The sequence below is a fragment of the Akebia trifoliata genome, chromosome 11, assembly GCF_017979445.1.
Source record: "Akebia trifoliata isolate Shusen 1 chromosome 11, ASM1797944v1, whole genome shotgun sequence".
In the NCBI taxonomy this organism is placed as follows: Eukaryota; Viridiplantae; Streptophyta; class Magnoliopsida; order Ranunculales; family Lardizabalaceae; genus Akebia; species Akebia trifoliata.
The window spans coordinates 41,532,968-41,541,756 of NC_141385.1; positions in this window are offsets into that span (position 1 = coordinate 41,532,968).

Sequence of the window (8,789 nt, forward strand, 5' to 3'; positions counted from 1 at the left end):
TGAATATCACTCTAGGAGTTTGGTTGCTATGTTTTAAATTTCAAATTTTTGAACATGATATATTTTTGAAAATTTATAATTGGGAGATGATTTTGATGTTAAGGATTGTTATGGATTATGTTTATGACTATTTAGCTTCTGTTACTCTGATTTGAATCATCTAGTATAGTTTTCGCTATGTATATGAAAGCGCCCTCGATCCGCGGGGAGCGCGGATCCGCTTTTGACCCTTGAGGTTTGGGAGTCGCCACCTAGTTATTGTGGTCTAGGAACCAAACTGACTCTAACATGGATAAAAGAACTAATCTACCATAAAAAATCTGAATTCGGGGATCAGGTTACGGGGTTGGAAGGTGTTAGGCACCAACCCCGCCCGACCAAAGCCGGTCTCTACTAACTTCCCAAGTAAATTACATTGCTAAAACCTAGATAAAAATAAATAAAAATAAAAATTCACCTTTCCGATGGCAAGGACTTGGTTCCCTCAGATCTGACAAAAGAGCTCCTTGTACCGTGCTCCCTTGCTTCGTTCTATCTCCAGATTTGACTTCGGATCTCCCAGATCAAGGTATCTTCTTGTTTCTGAATCTGAACTCTTCAAGTTTGTTGCGGATTTAAGGGTGTTTTTGGAGAGATTTTAAGTGTTTTCTAGACTAAAATTGAAGGGGGATGTTAGGTAAGGAGTTGGGGCTCCAAAACTAGGGTTTATGGGGGGCTATGGGAGCTTCTAGACCTACTTCTCTTAGGGTTTATGATTTGATACGAAAATAGGGTGTGAGCACCTCTATTTATAGATGTTTTTAGGGGTTGATTTGGATAGAGTTAGGTGCTGTTTGTTAAACTGAAAAAAATAAGTGCTGAATAGCATTAAGCGCTGAAACTTATAAGCGCTGAATTTAAGTGCTGAAAAAGTTATTTGTTTAGATGTTGAATCATGTTTGTTACACATTGCTGAAACTGATAAATTGTCTTTGTTACCCTTACAATCATATTATACATTGTTTACATGTTTCAAATACTTATTTATTATCAAACACAATAAAATATATTATTTTTTATAAAATTAAAATACAATTTATTTTTAAATAATAAATAATACTCAAATAATCTTCAATTTATAAATAATAATTTCTATTTATAAAAACCCACAAATTTCAAATTAAAAATAATAATGTCATACAAGTCACCAAAATTTGAAATCAACTTAAAAGAACTTAATTTTGGATGAATAATTTTCGATGGAAATGAAGGATGTGTAATTATAAAAGCACCCTATGAATTAATAAGGACATCACACACTATAGCCATTTTTTGTTTTGTTTTATATGGGTTAAAGTTTTTGGAATGAGCAAAATTTTAGTGAGGATGGTCTATATGGTTTAGAGATCATCATCACCAAAAATCAGTCTATTTTGAAACTTCTAACTCGTTAAAAATAGTTTTCAAAAAAAAAAAAAAGGGATAATTTACAGTTCTTGAACTTGTTTTGATAGGGTTAGAAGTTTCAAGATGTGCTATTTTTTGTGAGGATGATCTCCTCATTGTAGAGATCATCCTCACCAAAAATCAACTAATTCCAAAACTTTTAACCCATACAAGACAAAATAATTTAGCTATGGTGTGGGTTTATTAATTTGTGGGGTGTTTATATACTTATCCATGGGATATAAGAGGTAATATCCTTTTAAGAATAAGGGCATACTTGTCCATGCTCAAAAAAATAAAGGGCATACTTGTCCGTGTTGAAAAAAGCGAAGTGCTTACCGCTTCAGCACTTTTTTTCAGCATCAAAATAGTGCTGAATTTTTTTCACTTATTTTCAGCAATAAGCACAAGTAAACAAACGCGCTATTTTGACAAAAGTGCTGAATTTAATTTTTTTCAGCAATAAGCACTGAAAAATAGCGCAAACAAACACCACCTTAGTGTTTAATTAGAGATCTTTTAATTAGAGTTGTGTTTTAGTTAAAATTGTTTTAGGTAGAATTGTGTTTTAATTAGAATTGTTTTAGGTAGAATTATTTTTAAGTTAGAACTCTATTAGATAGAGTTATTAATCAATTATATTTCTATTATGACTTTTGGTCTTATTTGATTGACTTTTAATGTTTTGACTTTAGTCTTAATTGATTGACTTTCAATATCTTGACTTTAGTCTTGCTTAATTGACTTTAATTTTGACTTCAGTCTCGCTTAATTGACTTTAATACATTGACCTTAGTCTTGCTTGATTTACTTTTGGTTTTTGGAGAACCCCCCTCCATTATTTCTTTAATTCTTTGGACCCCCAAATGGAGGGGTCCTTAAAGAAATATCCCACGAACCCTCAACGATTTTGCCTGAGAGTCCGATTGATCGATTTTTTAGGTTCAAAATTTTAAATTAATTTCATTAATGTTTAAATTTAATTATTTAATGTTTTATTTATTAATTTCAAATTTTTTAATTATGAAAATTATGAAATTACCGTTTTGCCCCCGGAGAGGACTTTTCACGTTTTAAGTCGATTTTTAATGTTCCAGGATGTTTTAGAATCGATTTTTCGTAAGGAATTCAATGAAAATATTAGTTTTTGTCATTTATGAAAATTTTTATGTGAAATGATTGTGAACTTTATGAGGGGCATTTTCGTAATTTTGTCAAATTCTGTTAAAATTGGTGAAATAATTTATTTGGTTTCAATTTGTCATTTTATGTGTTCGAATGGGTTTTTCTAAGCGTAACGTAGGCTCTAGGGTTGTTTTGAGGTTAGGGGTATTTTGGTAATTTGGTAATTTTTAGTGATTTTCATCGTGAAGCTTCTTTTTTATTTGCAAGATGATGATTTCTATGTTTCTGGTGTCGTATTTTCCTAGCGTAGCGTGGTTTCTAAGGTTTTGTCAGTTCGAGATACCTCATCCGGATTTCTGAAACATTTCTGGTAACAAAGTAAAGCAATGAAATACACATCCATCATTGGGAATCCTTGCGATCGGGTTGACGAGTTGATTAATCAGGCGAGTGCAAAAATGGGGTGTCTACAGATGTCCCTCTTTGGCAGAGGGTTGAAGCAAACTAGATAGCAAATCTATTTTGGTAGATAGTGTGATATCTGAATGTCAAAGCTAGTGACAGTTCATTTTGCAGCCTGATTCAGCAATTCGTCGGGGTGTTCGGATCCTTGAGGGTAAAGCTCTCCCCGAATTAAAAGTTTGTCAGGTCCTCGAGCGAGAGCTCTCACTGATGGCGTCAGATCCTTGAATTTTAAAGAATTCTCCCTGACTAAAAGAACAAGTGTGCAAGTGTGTGCACTGTGTGAAACTGAGTAAAATCTGAGCATAAACTAAGCATAACTGAGCATAAATTGAGCATAAAAAAAATTGAATGTCTTACTTTACCTACCCTGGGTGAAAGAGTAATAAACAATTTTTTTTGGAAAGTTTTACTCTACCTACTCGGGGTGAAAGAATAATGAACTATTTTTTCTAGGAGTCCTACTCTACCTACTCGGGGTGAAAGAGTAATGAATTCTTTTTCGGGAGTTCTACTCTACCTACTCGGGGTGAAAGAGTAATGAACTATTTTTCCTAGGAGTTTTACTCTACATACTCGGGGTGAAAGAGTAATGGACTTATTTTCTGGGAGTTCCATTCTACCTACTCAGGGTGAAAGAATAATGAACTATTTTTTCTGGGAGTCCTACTCTACATACTCGGGGTGAAAGAGTAATGGACTTATTTTCTGGGAGTTTTACTCTACCTACTCGGGGTGAAAGAGTAATGAACTATTTTCGGGAGTTCTACTCTACCTACTCGGGGTGAAAGATTAATGAACTATTTTTTCTGGGAGTTCTACTTTACCTACTCGGGGTGAAAGAGTAATGAACTACTTTTTCTGGGAGTCCTACTCTACCTACTCAGGGTGAAAAAGTAATGAACTATTTTTTCTGGGAGTTCTACTCTACCTACTCGGGGTGAAAGAGTAATGAATTCCTTTTTCTGGGAGTCCTACTTTACCTACTCGGGGTGAAAGAGTACTGGACTAATTTCCTGGAGTTCTACTCTACATACTCGGGGTGAAAGAGTAATGAACTATTTTCGGGAGTTCTACTCTACCTACTCGGGGTGAAAGAGTAATGAACTATTTTTTCTGGGAGTTCTACTTTACCTACTCGGGGTGAAAGAGTAATGAACTACTTTTTCTGGGAGTCCTACTCTACCTACTCAGGGTGAAAAAATAATGAACTATTTTTTTGGGAGTTCTACTCTACCTACTCGGGGTGAAAGAGTAATGAATTCCTTTTTCTGGGAGTCTTACTCTACCTACTCGGGGTGAAAGAGTAATAGACTAATTTCCTAGAGTTCTACTCTACCTACTCGGGGTGAAAGAGTAATGAACTATTTTCGGGAGTTCTACTCTACCTGCTCAGGGTGAAAAAGTAATGAACTATTTTTTCTGGGAGTTCTACTCTACCTACTCGGGGTGAAAGAGTAATGAACTACTCTTTCTGGGACTCCTACTCTACCTACTCGGGGTGAAAGAGTACTGGACTAATTTCCTGGAGTTCTACTCTACATACTCGGGGTGAAAGAGTAATGAACTATCTAAGTATAATCTGAGAAAACCCTCGGCGATATCTGACTAAGCATAATCCGAGAAAGCCCTCGGTGGCAACTGGTTGAGCATAATCTGAGCAAACCCTCGATGACATCTGGCTGAGCATAGTTCGAACAAACCCTCGGCGGTAACTGAGCATAGTTCCGAGAAAACCCTCGGCGGTATCTGAGCAAAATCCAAGATAACCCTTGGCGGCAACTGAGCAAAATCCAAGATAACCCTTGGCAGCAACTGAGCAAAATCCAAGTTAACCCTTGACGGCAACTGAGCAAAATCCAAGATAACCCTTGGCGGCATCTGAGCAAAATCCAAGATAACCCTTGGCGGAGACTGAGCAAAATCCAAGATAACCCTTGGCGGAGACTGAGCAAAATCCAAGATAACCCTTGGCGGAAACTGAGCAAAATCCAAGATAACTCTTGGCGGAGACTGAGCAAAATCCAAGATAATCCTTGGCGGAGACTGAGCAAAATCCAAGATAACCCTTGGCGGAAACTGAGCAAAATCCAAGATAACCCTTGGCGGCATCTGAGCAAAATCCAAGATACCCTTGGCGGAGACTGAGCAAAATCCAAGATAACCCTTGGCGGCAACTGAGCAAAATCCAAGATAACCCTTGCGGAGACTGAGCAAAATCCAAGATAACCTTGGCGGAGACTGAGCAAAACTGGCAGAGGAATGAATGAATTTTGGAGAAATCTGATTAGAACGAATCGGAGAACAAATAAATCTGGAAGATAATAAATCTGGAAGAGAAATGATCGATTCCAAGAATGATTGGATCTGAAAAGAAAAAAAAAATCTGGAGACTGGAAGAATGTTATATCTCTTATGTGAGATCCGAAATGCTTTTGTTTGAACCTCAAGAATTTATCAAAAAGTTTTAAAACCTGAATTTTTATTTCTTTCGAACCTCAAGAGTTTTTTTGAAAAACTGTTATCAAGAGGGTTACCTTAAATTTGGGGTTGTCATTGACCAGGCATCAGAACAAAAATGCCCCTAGTTTGACAAGGAACATTGCACTAGGGATACTTGAATATAATTTGAAAATAAATGCCCCTAGTGTAAGGGGGAAACTGTACTCTTTAGAAAAAGGAAGTGCCCTTGTTATGAAAGTTTGAAATCCTTGATTACCGCAAGCGCAATAAAGGTTTAACTTTTAATTTTGACTTTTTATATTGAAGGTTTTTGAGTCAGGCTCAAGACATTGGAACAAAATATTTCTTTCTGAAATTCATCATAGAATTTGTTCTTTCTCCCCGTCGGTTCGCTTAGGGACATGAAACTCTTCAAATCAATCATAGACGAGATACTTGTATCCACTGAGTCTATATTTGGTTCAAACTGGGTATTGAAACTTGATCATTCGGACTTCTGATATTTCGGCTCGGGCTACCTTTTCAGCTTCTCAACTCAACGGAGATTTTCTTTTATTTTTTGATAGCTCTAAGTTTTGCCTAGATTGCCTATTCAGGTTTTCAATCTAGCGAGCATGCTCTAGCTTTTGCCTAGATCGCCTTTTTAGGTTTTCGATCTAGCGAGCTTACAATTTTTTCTTTTTTCTTTGCTCTAATTGTTGCCAAGGTCGTCCTTTCAGATTTTCAACCTTGCGAGCTTACCTTAATTTTTGCCTAAGCCGCCTTTTTTGGGTTTTCAACTTAGCAAATTTTTTTCTTCTTCTTCCCTTCTGAACTTTTGGAGTTGCTGTCTGATCATGCTTTGCTATCTTCCTTGACTTCTCGCACGGTACTTAGGAGGACTTTCATGGGTAAGCTTAGGACTAGGTATAAAAAGAAAGGGATTTTGAGGCTCAAAAACCCAAATGCCCCTTGTGTGGCATTATTTCTTTTTCTTTTGAATTTTTTCTTGATTTTTTTTTATTGTATGGGGGAAATAGATTTTCTTTACTTTGATGTGGTCGGGCCTGAAGTAACTTCTCAGGTTGCCTACGTACCCCAGAATTTTGGGATCAGACCAAAACGTAGTTCAAACTTCCCTCCCCTAGGTTAGGTGATCGGGCTGAGAAAGAAAAGGGCATCATTTTTTTTTTTGAAAAGGCTGCAAAGGGCTGAGAAAGGAGATAATGAACTGGGTAGCAGGAAAATTGATTTGGCCAAAGATGGCCTCCTTAAATGTAGTACCATTTGATTCGATCAAGGTTAGTTGACTCTGGTAGTTCACTTCCATCATGATCTTGAAGTCTGACGACTTTTCCAGACAATATTCCTTAATGAATGAATTTCTCCAATTAGGTTCAGACTTTCTCCTATAGTCGAGGAGGAGTGTTCAATTTTCTTTGAAGTCTAACAGTTAAATCCTTGACTTGTAAATGATGAGCTTTGACCTTTTTGTCAAATGCACGGGTGACTCTTCTTAGATAAACTTGCACATGATACAGGGCTTTAACTCGTTTTCTTCGATCAAATTTAACTTTTCATACCGTTGGCGAACTCAGTCTGCTTCTGACAACTGACTTTCCATCAAGACCTTGAAATACAGGATTTCCAATTTAACTAGCAAAACTGCTTCCATATCATATACTAGAGAGTAGGGAATATCTCCAATAGAGGACTGCATTGAAGTATAATGTGCCCCTAGTGTGAATGGTAATTTTTCTAACTAATCCCAGTGTGATTAACACATTTTCTTGATAATTATCTTGAAACTCTTACGAACTGCTTCAACTGCTCCATTAATCTGAGGAAGGTAGAGTGATGATCTGCGATGCCGGATTTTGAACTTTGTACACAGAATAATGACTTATGCTTTGAAGTACGACCCATTATCAGAGATCAATTCAAAAGGTACCTCCATATCGACTGATAATATATGATTTGAAACTTAAGATGTAGTGAGGATAGCACTGATACATTTTTATAACATCTTCTTTGATTCCATTGATATAGACGAGTATCCATTCCATGTTGAACAACACCCAAGCTTGTACCTAGCATACCCTCATATGATCACATGAACAAGTCTTTTGAAATTTCTGAGTCAATTCATTATCCCCTCGTGTTCCTTTAGGGATAGATGGTTTCTATTTGAATCTCTTTAGGAATTATTTTTTGTTTCGAGGTCAAAGACCTTTCCTTTCTCGATTAAAGGTTGAGCCTGACTCTTATCTTCTTGTTCAAAAACGAAATCTATCAAATTATTAGTTAATTCGTTAATGCGCTCGAGGTATTCAAAAATTTCTTTTATCCGATCAATTTCAGATGGGGCAACAGACACCTCTATAGACTCGATGAACTAACTTGACTCAATAGGAAATAGTAGACTCAATTAAAAGAAGACATGACCTTGCTGGAAAAAAGGACTCAGGTTAACCCAAATGACTCATGAAAACTCAAGACAAGTATCCACACGAGTTTGATTAGGACTGAGGACTGAGATATTGCTTATAACCGGTAGGATTGAAGCACTATGATCTTCAAAGAACAACTGGACGATGTTGAGAAATTTTGAGGTCATTTCTGATTGTTGATTTGATATTGACGTTTACTCTAACTGACCGGATTTACAACCCTAGCTAGACGATAGACGATTGAGCTTAGATACAATGATAACCTTTAAACCTCTTTGAAGGTGAATTTAACCAATTTCAATGTCACCCCCTTGATAACATTTTAAATGAACCCTGAGATTTTATTGAATTTGGTGCACCAATCCATTAAAAAATTCATCCATTCAATGATTATTCAGAAGAAAAATAATTATGTTGCACTCTTGAAAAATATTGGAAAATAATGTTTTTATTTCACAAATCTGATTATTTTTTGCAACATTTTTTGGTAGTTTTCCAAGGTCCATAAAAACTTTTCATGCAAAAATAGATCTTTTGCAAATTTTTCCTTTTTTTTCTTTTCTTTTGGAAAACATTTTCTTCTGGAAAACATTTTTTTTTTTAGAAAACATTTTTTTCTTAGAAAACATTTTTTCTAGAGAATAACACTTTTTCTAGACAACACTTCTTTTGGAAAATATTTTATTCTGGAAAATATATTTTCTGAAAAATGTTTCTTCTAAAGAAGCCTTCTTTTGGAAAATAATCTCCTTTTTTTTTTTTGAAAAATATTTTCTTTTTCTTCTTTGAAAATTCGATTTCCATTTTGATTTAACTGGCCCGGTCCATCATGATTGTTGGATCGGGATGGACTGGGTCATTATTGTAAAAGAATGGACTCTTTAC